At 32.0% G+C, this 16782-nt stretch overlaps 1 pseudogene; it reads right to left on the bottom strand.

Annotated features, from left to right (window-relative positions):
- Window positions 1-16444: 16444 nt before the first annotated feature.
- LOC145296351 (5S ribosomal RNA) lies at window positions 16445-16560 on the bottom strand (annotated as a pseudogene).
- Between the last annotated feature and the right edge of the window lie 222 nt (window positions 16561-16782).

Below are 16782 nucleotides of genomic sequence, written 5' to 3'. Positions count from 1 at the left end.
ATAAACACTAGTATTTCATGCTTACGCAGTCATCAGTATAGGATGGCAATTCTTGCCGGTTGGGAGATTCGAATCTAGCCACGAAACCGTCTTTAACTCCAGTTGCTAAGCAATTAACTTTGAACTACCAAACAAAAACCACAAGAATTAAGGTTATTTTGACTAATAAACGCACAATTTGGACGAATACATTAGACAATCGAAAGTGTTACAACGACAGAAGTCGTGAACGTTCATAAACGCTTGTGGAGTCCCTCTAGTTTATGCTTTGCAGACTTTGTCCATTTTAAAGTATTCATAAAGCAGATTGATAATTATAATTAAATAATGAAATCATAATTATAATTAAATAATGAAATCATAATTATAATTAAATAATGGAATCAGGGGTGAATTCGAAGCTGAGTTCGAATTCTTCGACCGACAGCAATTATCACTGTTTGCCATGAAACCCTAGTGTGTGTAGGTATAAAAATGATCTCCGTCTACTATTATATAAAGGGAATTTGTTTGGGTATCATTGCTTTGTGACTTGTTCCCTATGTACTCAAAAACGGCTGAGTCGATTTTTATGAGATTACACACAAAGTACTTTATATGCCTGGCAGGGTTCTTGGATTGGTTTTGAGTCAGATTGTTTTCGATAAATATCGATAATCAAAATTATCCGATGAAAAAAGTAGCAGGCGATTTTAACCAAAGTAACAACCTTACACAGCCTAACATTAAAAGTGCATTTGAGAAGTTTTATTACAACACAAGTCCAACGGTACAACATATAAAATCAACAGTAGGTTCTTTGATATGATAGGGTTTTGTTCGAAATAAATGTTTCTGTTTAAAACACAATTTCGCGATGATATTGAAATTTTCATTTTAAACTTAAATTGAAGCCATTATCACCGAACAATCAGTGATTCAAGGCATATGAAGTAAACAGAACGTTCTTTGATCTGACAAGGACGCGTTCCATATGAACCTTTGTGTTTAGAGCGCAATTGAAGCATGATACTTGCTTTTGCATTTTACACTTTAATAAAAACCATTATAAATAAGTACAATTTATGAAATCATTAGTAGGTTGTCTACAGCGCAATATATGCTATAATATATTGTGAACTTAATCAGAGGCATGTGAAGCTTCCTCCAAGTGGATCACAATGGGTCCCCAATTAGAGTAGGCACTCAATCGATTTGATTGAAGAAAATGGGCTATTTTATTGATTTCGATGACAATAAAAACAATATGGTAGTGTGAAAAATTCGTTGATCATCATTCAATCCCGGTCAACATCGGATTATCCTGCTTGCTACTAATATATATATATATATATATATATATATATATATATATATACACATATATATATACTTTTATATATTTTAATTTATAAATAAGAATGTAAATAATTAACGTACTAATCATATTAGGGAGGGATAAGTAGAAAAATGGCTTGATCCTGATCAAATGTACAACACTGGTAAATTAAAAAAAATATATTCATTAAGAATTTAGAAAACATACTAATCTCATTGGTAGGGAAGATATTTCTTATAACATGAATAGTTTAGCCATATTAATCAAAAGTAGGTCTAATATCTGGAACATTTCTTTGTTCTTGTTATTAAAGGAGGTGGTGTTTGATCAACACCGCTGGGGAGCCATGATTTAATTTGATTTTACTGTTTCGTTTTTAAATCTCCGAAACAGTTGTTCATGGTAAAAAACTGATTATTCCTTAAATTAACGTTAGGACTATAGTGGATTCGAGAGAGCAAGTTGATGCATTGATTACAGTTGTTAAATGACTTTGTGATTATATAGTTTTCCAACGATTGAAAACAAATATAAAAATCGAATAAGTTTTTTTTTATTATAGCTTTAAAGGTTAAACTTCCAACACTATATATATATATATATATATATATATATATATATATATATATATATATATATATATATAATATATATGTATATATATGTATATATATATATATATTTCCTCAAATTCTCTTGCCTTGATGGAAGGGAGACTAAAACTTATTGCTATGGTTTCCAATGATCTAAAATAACAGCAAGTGGATACTTGATTCCAAATAGTAATAGACCATGTGAACTCAATAAGACCATCGATACAGTTCACAATGGAGAAAGAAAAAGATAACTAACTGGCCTTCCTTGATATACTCATATCACGCACAGAGCATGGGTTTAAGACATCCGTATATCGCAAACCTACCTTCACCGGACAATACCTAAACTTCAACTCCCATCACCCATACAGTATCAAACATGGAATCGCACGCTGCTTACAACATCGAGCAGAGACAATAAGTAGCGACACCATTACATACCACCAAGAAATAGTCAGGTTGAAGAATACCTTCCGTCGTAACAACTACCCCGATAGCATACTATCCACCAGACGTGTTAATAGTATAAGAGAGGAGAATGAAACCCAAAGACCTCCAACGGTCTGCCTACCATACGAGGCATCTCCGAAAAGATTAAGAGAATATGGGGCCCCTACAACATCAGGACGGTATTCAAGAGCGAGTCAACACTCAGACGACACCTGGTACGACTGAAGCCCCGCATTGAGGAGAACATGACCAAAAACTGCATATACTCCATCCCATGCAGTTGCAGAAAGGTTTACAAGGGTGAAACATGCCGCCCTCTTAAAGTAAGGGTGGAAGAACACCGAAAAGCGGTAACTAAAGGGGAGACGGAAAAATCGGGTATAGCCAACCATGTCTGGATGGAGAGGGGGGACCATCGCCCCCTATGGGATGAAGTAAAAATAATAAACAGAGAGCCCCACTGGAAAGTGAGAAAACTTAAAGAAACAGCTCACATGCTCGGACATAACAACCTACTGAGCAAATAAAGCATAGAGCTGAATGCAATTTGGACACCTCTGATAGAGAGAGAAAACCTTGAATAACAACATAGGTTTAACATTAAGAAAAAAACAACTAAGAATTGTCCTAGTGTGGTGCCGAATGGTCCTAGACGTTGTATCAAAGTTTACAGTTACCCAAAGGTGCTGAGTTCAATCCTGAACGAAGGCAGTGAAAAAGTAGCATTCAAAACAGAGAATCAGCAGCTATGTCCCAAAGCCTAGCTGGAGTCCGAACACGGTATCCCCGTAATAATATTAAAGGGTTGGGTTCGAGACTCCTGACGAAGGCCGGAGGGCAAAACGGCCGAAACGTTGTGATAATAACAACCAAGATGAGGAAGTCAGTCCGAAAATCTCAATCATTGATTCCAAATATTTCTCATACGCTCTACCGCCTTTCTTTTGGAAATAGAGTATGATAATAAATATCTTCAGAATCAAACAATCATTATATACTGCTTGCTGTTATTTCATGCCATTTAAAATCATAGCAGCAAGTATATATATATATATATATATATATATATATATATATATATATATATATATATATATATATAGTGTTCTGGCAAGGCCACAGTGGAGACAACCGAAGCAGTAAAACTGAAGATGACTTACAGAATACTATATATAAAAATGTAAGAAAATTTATGCATATTTTATTGGGTTGAAAATATAGGTTCCTTTTTATTTAATGTCATAAAATTTTAATCATAGAAGAGCATTATAATACAAGGTGCCCCCCCCCCAAAAAAAAAGCTAACTGGAGGCCATCTAGAACATATGCTGTAGAACGGAGAAAAGAAGGCCAAATACCCTATTGTTTTGATGTGATGTTTTGAATATAATAAACTAGTTATGACCAAAGGTTCATTTTATTCAGACAAAACACTAAGAAACAGGGCCTAATTAGAGTTGGTGCCGTATTTTTGGGGTCACCCTGAATAAAAAAGCCTGCAAATTTTTATGTAGTTTCGTCCCATAGAAGCAAAGCTATGAGCATTTCAATATTTAATTTGGCCACTAGTTCGTATATATATATATATATATATATATATATATATATATATATATATATATATATATATATATATATATATATATATATATACTAGAATGGCTGCCCGGCGTTGCCCGAGTGTTTGGAGGTGTGGGTTGAGCAAAAAAAAAAAGTGTGGTAGTAGGAAGGCAGGCTCTAACCCTACTGCGAAGGAGGAAAAGAAGGGGGGAAATGTGACATCTTTGCTGTTACGACCACCGCCAATCCGGAAGTGACGTAGATTTAAATTAAGGCTAAACAATCGAAAAGAGGGGATGACTTTCGAAAATATCAGTGAAAAAGGCGATCCCTCCCTGTAGAAAACTGCCCAGTTGAGGGTGAAGAAATTAATATTTTTAGCCATTTTTTCGGTATTTGTCGTCTGAAGGATCGAGCTTCAAAACGATACTGATCTTGTGAAAATCTGTCGCCTTCGTCGAAAGTTTTAGGCAGACATGCAAACATACATAAATACATTTATATATTGGTAGCTCAAATTTTCGACCAAAACCGATTAAAAAGCTTGCCCTATCTCTTGAGTCCCTTTATGTAAAATTTCAAATAGTTATACCAGGAATTGTCTGAGTAATTTGGTAGAAACCGTTGAGGTCATTCTTGTTTTAACTTTGACCCCTATTATGACCCCTTAATATTTATTATTTTGGGCTTAAATCAAATCATTAAGTTAGATCCATGTCTAAGGAATCTATATCTAAAATTTCAATATTTTGTAGCCAAAATTGTCGGAGGAGTTTGGTAGAGTTCTCAAAGGTCAAATCATTGAATTTTAACTCTTTATCAGCCAAATGTCTGGCCGAAAACGGATTACAAATATTTTGCCAAATCTCAGTACCCTGTATATCAAATTTTGAGTCTGTAGACTGTAAATTGACAGAGTTATTGTGTAGAGAAATGTACACAGACATACACACACATACTTTTATAGATATATGGATATATATATATATATATATATATATATATATATATATATATATATATATATATTTATACGGTCTTTGCTAATCGAGCCAGTGATGGCTCATGTTCCCGAGTTTGAATCTGTCGACTGGTGTTAATCGTAACACCCGGCACTGAAGATTCCCGAAAGGATGAAACACTAGTGTCTGTAGGTATTTAATTATTATATTTAAAAAAATAATTATAGATATATATTTATATTTATATATGCATATATATCCTTTTTAGAAATTTTATGAGTTTCAAATGCTAGCGACTATTAATCAGAGTTTAAGAAATGAAAACTCATTGGAACGTTATATCTGAATTATGTAGTGGGTTATGTGACAGTTACCCTTAAGGTCGGACATTATGGGGATCATCTATCATCCAGAGAACAATTTTATCACTTTTTGTCTTTACAGCTATGACCTGTTTCAGTCATAGTAATTTGTTTTCCTAGTTTTGCATATGAATTACAAAATATCTAATATTCCCGAAATTCCGAATTCTTTGATGAAGAAGAGACTAAAACTTGCTTAAATGATCTGAAATAATAGCAAGGGGAGATTTGATTCCAAATATTTCTTATATCTTATATCTCCCCTCGTTGGTTCTCATACATAAAGTAAATTTCACAGTGTATAAGGATTATTTGATACTGGAAATATTCATAATCGAACCCTATTTCAAAAAGAGGAGAGATATAAAATATGAGAAATATTTGGAATCAAGTCTCCCCTTGGTATCATCTCTAGATCATTTGAAACGATTGCAGCAAGTTTTAGTCTCCTCTCCATCAAGGTCAGAGGTTTTGTGTGTGTATATATATATATATATATATATATATATATATATATATATATATATATATATATATATGTATATATATATGTATATATATATATACTGGTAGCTACATTGAATATTGAAATATCAATAGCTTTGTTCTTATAGAACGAAACTACATGAAAACTGCAGGTTTTTTGAAGATTATAATACTATTCTATGGTTAAAATTTTTTGACAATTGGTAAAAGCTAACCTCTTTTTAAACCAATAAAATAATTCCAAATTTGCTTACATTTGTATATATAGTGTCCTGGCAGGTCAGCTGCAGTTTTGCTGCTTTCGGATGAATTTTACTTAGTTATTTTGCTTGGTTGTCTCCCCTGTATCCTTGCCACGCCACTAATATTAGGATATGAAGGAAATGTCTGCATTATTATAAAAATAGAAAATATTTCGGTATATACATAGCGAAAACCTTATATTTCACATTAGTTAGCAGTAATAAAATTTAAATAAGTTTTACCTATGTTATAAAAATAGATAAGTGTTCTCAGATCATTTAAGTTAGTTACTTTTTGGCATATTCTCCATGAAAATATGCAATGCCATCTAATCTATCAATTAGTTTATCTATCCATCTATCTATGTATCCTCCATTCTTTCTCTCTCACTCTTGCTTAATATTCAGTAATATATTTCGATGTATCCGTACCAGTCATTTTGTACTATGTATGAATGCATATATGTATCTGGTCCTAGTTACCTATTTCTCTAGCTATGTATCTGTTTCTCATTTCTCGGTTCTCACTTGAATCGCCTCATTGCACCTTGCGTCTCGCAAGCGATAATTAACAATCGATAAGTGTCCGATCGCTGATAATCTGATCAATTAAATTACAGGGTCGCAGTCGGAAGTAGCGAGACAATCATCGCACCCGTTTATGTCGTGTGGCATGGGGCAAGAGAGGAATAGCAGAAAGCTGGTATTGCTAACGAGGTTTCAATCAAATAGAAAAAGGAGCATGATGATGATGACGATGATGATGGTGATGTACACTCTGTGAACAAAAGAGACGAAACAATAAATAGCATAATACGAAAATGCAGCAAACTAACTCAAAAAGAATACAAAAAACAATTGTTTGAAAGAATTATCATAATGTTTGAACTATGCTGATTTTGAGGAGTAGTGATGTGTTTAATTTGGAAAATACTACAAAAATCATTGAATTCTGCAGATATGAACCTTATTTCCGTAATCGAAGGTAATTTCTTCTGTTTGGGTATGGCTCGTTTGTTTTGAAAATGTAACTAGCCATATTCTTTTCTCACTTTTTCAGGGGAGTAACATTTTGATTTATACTAAAAATGTGGTTTGACAAATTCTTTTTTCTCGTTTACAGAGAAATAATTTTTGGATTTATATGTTACTCTTCTGGGATATGCTACGCTCGATTTCTCTATGTTTTAGAAGAGCTTCTGACGCTTGCAACACTTTGGCAATCCACAGCAAGTTTCTGTAGAGTAAGATCGTTTCAAGGTTCGTTTCAAGTTCCGTTAGTACTCTTCGTATGATTACGGCAATTTTTGCGGACAGGAGTCTTTCGCAACAATCAAACATTTAAAATCATCTGTTGAAAATTCTGCTAGTCTAAAGTCGTTTCAGTGCTTATTCAAAACTGGCCAAAATGTTAAATAATCCACGGCATTCCGCTTAGCTCAATAAAAGCATTTCTCACATTTTGTGAAACAGTGAAGTATAAGGACTGAACAATTCTGATAATAACGGCATGTTTCCTCTACATCCCTATCAGGGCTTTTTATGCAGTCCACAAGTCTGCTGTGTCTATTAGTTCCTAATGTTCTTACAAGTAGTCAATCTTTTTTGCATCATGCTGGTCTGTGATATCGATGTTAAAAAGGTCTTAATACCTTCGAAGGGAAACGTCTAACATTTTATCTATTTAAGCAAAGTAAATAAAGGTATCCATAGTGTTCCATATAATGTGCTGTGAAAACGTCGTGTTGCTTTTAGTGGGTGGTTCATTGTCCAATTTTCTAGGAAGTAATTCGTGTTTTTCTATAGTTGTTCTTCAATTGTTTGGTGTTGTTCTTCTAATTGTTGAATCAACCTTTCTCTACTCTTCCGTGTCTTTGGATCTATTATTATATACTTGTTGTTGTTGTTGTTGTTGTTGTTGTTGTTGTTGTTGTTAAAACAAAATTTCCTTTGTTTTCTGCTGGTGGTTGATCTAGGCTTTAATCAAGTGAACAATAAATCGCCTTTAAATCGTCCGCATGTAATTAAAAAAAAAATTTTTTTACTAAAACGAAATTTGGTTACACGAAAAATCCCTTTATTTTTTAATAGCCGCTGTAATTTTTACTAATTACTATTTTAAGTTGTACGGGAAACTTTTTACGTTTTTCCTTAGGTGGTGGAAACAAAACTATTTGATTTAGGAAAATCTTACAAATACAATTTTGGAACTTTATCGTTCAACCCTATATATATATATATATATATATATATATATATATATATATATATATATATATAAAATATATATATATATATATATATATATTTATGTACATATATGTATATTTATACACACACGCATGTATATATATATATATATATATATATATATATATTTATATATATATATATATATATATATATACATATATATATATATGTAAGTACAGGGAAAACTAAAATAGAAAACATAATCAGCTTAATATTGTAATTTGAAGAATCTAAGCAGATTTTGAGGAAAGATCAAAGTAAACTAATTATGCCCTGGTTAAAGTTCGAACTGACAACCCTAGTCTGATATTGCACGCGCAAAGCAAATTACCAATGGCGATAATAAAAAAAAAACATAAAGCTCTAAAATAAATATGCAACGCCTGCCACTTTTCCACATTTCCCCCTTTCTCTTCTTTCTTTTTAAGTCGAAGGGATAAACTATTAAAAGCGAGGAAATTGATTGAAATATTTTAATTTTGAAAACATGGATTGATGAAATAATTTTTTATGTATATTTCTGTTTGGAAAAAGTATTCAAGCCAATGTATAAAGGCAACCTGATTAAACAATATTTATACACACACACACATATATATATATATAATTCTCAGAGATTTAATAATTATATATATATATATTTATATTTATATATAATTATTAAATCTCTGAGAATTTCTCATCGTAAACAACTGATGATTTAATAAATAATATTAGGACTAATTTAAATTCTTGGAAGCTACCAGATTTACTGAATACAAGAGATTGATTGACTTACAACAAAATAGTTTTTCATAGAATACTTTCGAATTTAAAAGTTTTTATTAATATAGTCTTTTTTACATATATAGATTTAATGCGTGAAAAATTTCTAAGACTATATATATATATATATATATATACTTTGTTTTCTATGATTACTGCTGCATTGGTAACCTCACATTCTCACTCCTGTCATTGCTTTTAAATATGGTTGCTACGGCTCTTCGACACAATTAAGACGACAGAAGCCGTCATCTTCACCGCAGCTTCATTTTTCCGGACGTTATCGTTCTTGTCGTTCGATTGTCAAGTAAATTTACACTGATTGCTCACCGCAAACGGAACAGCGACTATCTCCCCCCTCTCTTTTCCCGTCTTCTCTTTAGCTTTCAACTGCTTTCTGATCCGAGCTGAGAGGATCAAGACCAAAAGCTAGAAAGGAAATGACGTCCCACAGCTACCACTGCGCATGCGTGGGAAACAAATATGGAGGCCATTTACCCCCTCCCAATTCCGCTGACGCTTCTGTCTACCCCTCTCCTTCTCTCTATAAATAGTTTTCTCTCTTCATATATATATATATTTACCCCCCCCCATATATATATATATATATATATATATATATATATATATATATATATATATATATATATATACCAGAGGACAAGTCTCACGAGATTGCAAATGGACAAGCAGCCTTTTATAAAAGCAATCAGGTCTTGAAAACAGAGACTTCTTCTTCTTCTTCTTCTTTTTCTTCTTTTTCTTCTTCTTCTTTTTCTGTTTCTTCTTCTTTTTCTTCTTCTTATTATCATTATTATTTATTTATATATTACACTTTGTAAAAATCGATTTCTGACTTATCGCCTGATTCGTGTGTCGTTTCCTGTTCTTTTCTGTACGTCTTTCCTTTGAAAACCTTTCAGCATTCATTCATGTTTCTGTATGTCATTATAACTTTATAGTTTATATCTTTTATTAGTGACAGGTTATTTTTATAATTATGGACCTTAATAACACTCAAGATCAGAACAGTAGGTTGAAGAATTCAAATAATACGAATTACATTTTTTTTTACATTTTATAATAGAATATTCGAATGATGTTCTAAAAAAATATATATAGGTTGCTGCAGTTTGAAACTGGAAATAAAGTGATAAAAATCGGAATATTTTTCGATATATTTATAGTGTTTAAATCATTCAAGGCGTACTCGGCATTTTCGCACACAAGTCTGTATTCATTTCTAAAATAGAGTTATTACTGTGATTTAATTTCTGTGAATTTTAAGATATAAATATAATATCCAATGTTATTTAATTTTTATGGGTGTTAGCGCGAACGAGGGTCACGCAGTAATGTTTCACCCGTTCTGATCAAAATTAATGATTATGGGGATCTATATCCAACATCAAAAGGGCATTGCATGAACAAACAAATAGAAATAGGAAATGTTTGTATGGAAATATATGTTCTTCTTTCTTTCAGGATGTTTGGTTTAATTACTTCTTTCCTTTTCTCTTTCATATTCCTCTTTCCTTTTCTCTTTCCTTTTTCTTTTCGTTTGTTTTCCATTATTTTTCTCTTTTTCTTAGTCTTCTTTCAGTCACTAAACTGTTTTTTTTTGTCTACATTTCACTTTTGTCTTTGCTTTTATTTCTATCACTCTCTGATACGGCATAATCATGCTGACAAACCGGTTGTCATTAGAATACTGAAGTTAATCAGTACTAAAATGAGTTACAATTTGGAAATACCACGTGCTTTATGTGTATTTTCTTATATATCACCATTCTTTCCAGTTGTCTTGGATTATTCCTTGTCACTGGAACAAGGTAGCGCCGATTCAGAAGATATGTGGCTGTATACTGCGCAACCCTTGTTTCACAGTTACGCGTGCAGACACTCTTACAGAGAGTATCCATTATCTCTTGATACAGACAGGGATCATTTTAATCTCACTGTCGTCTATTTTTCTTTTCGTTCATTTTTTAAAATTTATTTTCTTCTCTTCGATTACACTTAATTCTTCTTTTGTATTTTTTTTTTCGTCTTTCTTTTTTCGTCGTCCTTCATTTAATTTTTCTCTTCTTATTTCTCATTCCCTTACATTAAGTTTCCCGACTTCCGTTCATCTCATTCTTCTTAACCTCTTCTGTTTTGGTTTAAATATTCTTTTGTCATTCTTCAGCTTCCTTTCCTTCACTGCGTACATTTTCTATTTTATTACGTTTTAACTTGCATTATTTTCCAGTTTTTCTTACTTTTCTTGCATTGCCAATCTCTTCCAGAGAGTCATACACACATAGATACAACAGAGGCCGCTTGTGCATTATTATCTCCCTTGAAAACACGACAGAGGTCGCTAAGATCGAGAACTATGAAAGCCAAAGCAAATTCATACTCTTTTCTTTTCGTTGTCTCACTCGACATCACGCGTTCATAACGTCTTCTTAAAATTTAAAGTATGTGAGTAAAATTTACATAATTTTCACACCCAAACCCACCAAACACACATGCAATAGACATTTTGAGATTTTATTAGACTTATTTTCGTATTTGACGCACACAAATCCAACTGGGAACAGACTTTTGTAGGTGCACATTAAATTATTATATCATTATAAATTTGTATTTCAGACTTTCTAAACGTTTTTTTTTTGTTAATATTTTATACTTTTAATCTCACTTAATATTCTTCTCTTATTTCATTCCTTTTCTGCATTCCTCATGCAATGTGTCACTTCGACGGTTTCTCTTATTGCTTTATCATCCTGTTCATCCTTTTCTTTCACAATTCTTTGTCCATTTTTATTTTAATTTCTGTGTATGTTTTTCTATGCAATATTTCGTTCATTCTTTCATAAACATTTCGTTTAGTCTCCATTTCTAATCATTTCATCGTCTTTTTTATCTTTGATTCTATTCACCTTTTCATCCCTTTCTCTTTTTCATTGAGTCCTTTCTTTTCTTCATCTTTCTCTCTAAGTGCTCGTAATATACAACAGAAATATAAACCGTACAAATGACTTCCGTAATATAGTATTTAAGACACTAAAATGTTATTTATCATTAGCACCAGCTTTTATAACGAGTATTTTAAGTAGCCTGGGAAGCACATCAGTTGATGTCACGATAGAATCATCAAAAACCTTAAAAGAAAACAACGAAACAAATTTAAAGTTTAAATTTTTAATTATTTTACTACTGTGCGTCTTCCGTCAAAAAATAAGGGGAAAAAAAGCTTCATTGATGCTTTAATTTATCTAGACATATTACTAAAATATTTATATCATATCATACGATTACGCCAGTTATTTCATTTTTCATATACAAATAATAATTACCATTTGTGATTAATAAAAAATAAAACAAAAACAAAACAAAAAAAAAACAAAAACAAACAAAAAAAAACGCTCACTTCTAACGTTTTCATTACAGAGTCGAGAATTTCTTTCCCAATTCATTTCAAAGAGTAAAGTAATTTTGAGGTGGTGATCTGATGCATTATTTACTTTCTAGCTTCCTCTTACCTTTACGAGATGAAAGTATATGTGTGTATATATATATATATATATATATATATATATATATATATATATATATATAGTAATAAAAACTAGAATAGTGATACACATATAAATACAGCAGAAGACGGTTGTACTTAGTTATCTACCTTATAGACACGACAGAGGGCGTTAAGATCGATAGCTATAATAAGTAAAATTTATTCTCCGAACAGACTTGTTTTGTATTACTTTTATATTTTCTTACGAAGATTGAAATTAACATATAATGCTAGTAAATGTTAAGTCCTGGGTCCTAATTTTAATTTTGCTAAAAATCAATTACGTGATCCTTTTTTAAGAAACTCTCTAAAATTTAAGGCTTAAAAGGTCTTAACAATAAATTGTAATTAAGAGAATCTTGCTTGATTGCTGTCTATTAACCATGAATTAAAGTTCCTACAAGTCTTATATATTTGAATGTTCAAATATGTTCTGTCCATTTTATGCCCTAAAACACTCTTTTAACTTTTTGAAACAAAATGGACCTCATGGAAAATTTATTCATCGATATTTTATAAGTTTTAAAAATTTCAAAGAATCGAAATTTTACCGAATAGTCTTCACTGTTTTATTATTTTCGTTTGCATTTAAACTAAATATAACTCAGGTTATCCAACTTTACGCCTAGCAACTGCGTTCCAAAATAAAAAAAAAATATCGGTTAATTAGTTTAGATCTTTATCCTGCCAATACAAAAATATAAACGTATACACGTATACACATAGTTAACTATATAATATATGTATAAATGGAGAAAATACAGATTCGTGTTTATTATAGAATAGAGGGATATTTTTGAAATTTTTAAAGTATTAATGTTGAACTGGAATTAAATATATTTTTTGCTTTCTTATAGTGATTTTTAAAGATGGCTATGGAGGCATTAATAAATGAATATATTTACAATCTTTTTTGTCTTTCTGTTTCTTCCAGTTTCTCCCTTGAGAATCGTTAGATTACTAAGCTTGAAGGCCCGTATATAATTTCTGATTTTAAAAACTATGGTGAATGTCAATTGTGGCCAGCGCCGACATCTTTGTGTAGTCAACCGGAAGTTATTTGATGTCAAACTATGTTAATTTTGATTCCGATCCATTCTAACGATTCAGCGTTATTTCTCATCTTTTTCCCCTTCCTTTCTTGTAGCTATTTCTTTCACTGCTCTATTTAGTTTATTCTCGTTTATTTCGTTTCTAGTTTTCTTTTCGTTCGTGAAGTATGAAAAAAATTAAAAGTTAAGATAATAATAATAATAATAATAATAATAATAATAATAATGATAATAATAATAATAATAATAATAATAATAATAATAATAATAATAATAATAAACGTTTGACGTAAATATTTGAAAAGAAAGTTTCATGTAAAGGCAATTAACAATGGCGCTCGAAATAATACAAACACAGAAGGGTAAAAAAAAAATGAAGAAAAACGAAACGAAGGCGGCCGACGTTTTTAACAATAGAAAGATAAAATTCTTTCGTTTTATTTTTCGGGGCGATAATGGCAAATGATAAAACAATGAAAAGTAAAACACAAAACAAAGAGATGCAATTTTTAGAAAATAATTTTTATATCATTCTCTCCCATTCTCTCTCGATCTTACAATACCCACAGTTTTTTCTCTATTTTATCTCCCTTCATCCCCCTCTCGCTCACTTTCTCTCTCCCATCTCTGTCCCGCACTTTACACACCCATATATATACACATATAGACTTGTATTAATCTTGTTTGTTTACTTCTGTGTCTTTTCATTTTACTGTTCGGCTATTATACTCTTGAACTTAGAATTCGCTAGCGCTGATCACATACTCATATATAACAAGACTAGATTACCTTTTTCCTAATAATTTGAGCAAATTTAAATACACTCAAATTTGAAAAATTTCCAGAGCTAAACTTTAATAATTCAAACGCAATTTTAAAGGTAATCTCTAATATCATATGAATATCACTTTGTGTGTGTGTGTGTGAGTTCTTTCCTCATAGGTTACGAAACGGCCGAGCCCATCTTTTGCAAATTTCACACGAAGGTAATTTATATGTATGACAGTGTTCTTTGATATGTTTTCTACAGAAATTCATCCGATATGTTCGAAGATCTGATCTTAAAAATAGTCTTTCTTCTCTTATCGATAAAAAAAGAAGTTTTACGGGTGAATATTTTACGTTATACCAGTGTAACCATGGCCAGTGTCACGTAAAATAATTCTTCCTTTTTATCCATAAGAGAAGAAAGACTATCTTACGTGGTATTGTAAACAAATACAGACGAAATTTTATGAACGACATTGTCATTATTTTAGTATATTTTTATAATTATTTTAGCAATCCGCATTTGTCTACTGGGTAAATTATTCCTCATAATAAAGAATAATCTATAGAGGATCGATTCTATAATAATACATACGCAATCTGCATAAATTAAAATATCATGTTTAAAATGCAATGCGCAGGCGGATGCAATGCGCAGGCGCAGAAGACAAGAGTAAATGAGGACCGACAGCGGAAAGCCAAGACAAGAAGAAAAATACGTTCCAAAGTCTTAGAATTTTAGCTTAATGCTCTTTTACTGATTTGTTTTGCTTTTTATTGAAACTGGTGGTCGAAAACCACAATTTTTAATCTTTTATCCTGAACAAAAAGAAACACATTTACACTATTTTCACACATTTCCATAAAAAAATCTTGGATATTATTTACATTTTCTACAAGAGCTCGGTCGGCCATATTAAAACACATAGCGGCCAGGATCTGCCCCGCGGGCCGTACTTCAAAGCCCCCTTCTGTAGAGCATATAAACCGGTTCGACTTACATATGAACCCTGAGAATGCTAGATAGGATCTATTTAGGCGTTACACTAAGAATCGATTTCGAAGCATGTGGTGGTTCGTGTTAGAGTATCTTATATTTCTATTTATGAATTCGCTGCTATTCTATTTTTGGATATATTCGTTGCCATACCATTAAATGCCTTTCAACTAAAAGAAGTTGTCAATTTCCCTCAGTTTATTTTACTACAGTCTAAGTGATCAAAAATCAAGGGGCCCACTACCTGGGGCTAACATTTGAACTCTATAAGAGATACATAGATGTTCTAATGTTCCATTAAAGATTTTTTTTATCTCTCAACCACTGAGTTAGTAAAGAAATTGAGGACATAATTTTCCTTTCCCCAATTAACCATTTTCATATGTTGTATATCTTTCATTTTGGTCTCTTGGTCTTACTGGATTTCAGGACAATAATTCATCTAGTCTGGTGGAGTATCCAGCTTGTGCTGTTACTTGAGGTAACATCACTTGGAGAAGGTGCACCATTCTTCGTAAAAGCTAATGCGGGTTAATCATAGTGAGGATATCTTATTCAGGTTGAAAATACTGTGATTTTGAATATTTGGTCAGAGTTTACTTCTTATGCCAGCTTGTTCTGATAAACCCATGTGTGTTGTTACCATGCACGCCTTCAGAGTGTCAAAGATGCTTATTTTACTAATAATTTCTGTTAATATCAAGCAAACTATTGCATACATAAAGAAATTAGTTCAATAAATTACAAATGAATGACACCAAGTAATAATTGGTTATAAATTGTTTATATAATGATGATGCCAGTTAAGCGTACTCATAACTCTATTTGGATTTTTACTCTCTCGTATATATATATATATATATATATATATATATATATTAAAAAAGCAGCAAGCTCCTTCAAACTTGGGCAGACTATGGATACCCACGAAGGGTTGCTTACACGTGAAATTTTTGTGGCAGGAGTTGCGCAATCTCCAACCACACCTCTTCTGAGACTACAATGTTGAACACCAGTGGCGATTGAAGTACAGGACGACTGGAAACAAATGTCGAGATATACGGAGAGCACATACAGCGCCTATAATTCCCAAATGGTCACCCATCTGGTACTAACCAGGCTCAACGTTGCTTAACTTCGGTGATCTGACGAGAACTGGTGTGTCAACGCGATTAGCCGCGTATATATATATATATATATATATATATATATATATATATATATGTGTGTGTGTGTGTGTGTGTGTGTGTGTGTGTGTGTGTGGTCACCCATATACGGTATCACTATTATAAGTAAAACTAAAACCATTCCAATTATAGGATTTACACGCAAGAAGTGAGTTTGAAATCGCTAGAACACCATGAGCAAGCGATAGAAGAATGACAAGACGGCGACACTTCGGCAGG

This window comes from Euprymna scolopes, chromosome 16 (assembly GCF_053919585.1).
Source record: "Euprymna scolopes isolate OS-2025 chromosome 16, ASM5391958v1, whole genome shotgun sequence".
Taxonomy (NCBI): Eukaryota; Metazoa; Mollusca; class Cephalopoda; order Sepiida; family Sepiolidae; genus Euprymna; species Euprymna scolopes.
This window is presented reverse-complemented; position numbering and strand designations above follow the sequence as displayed.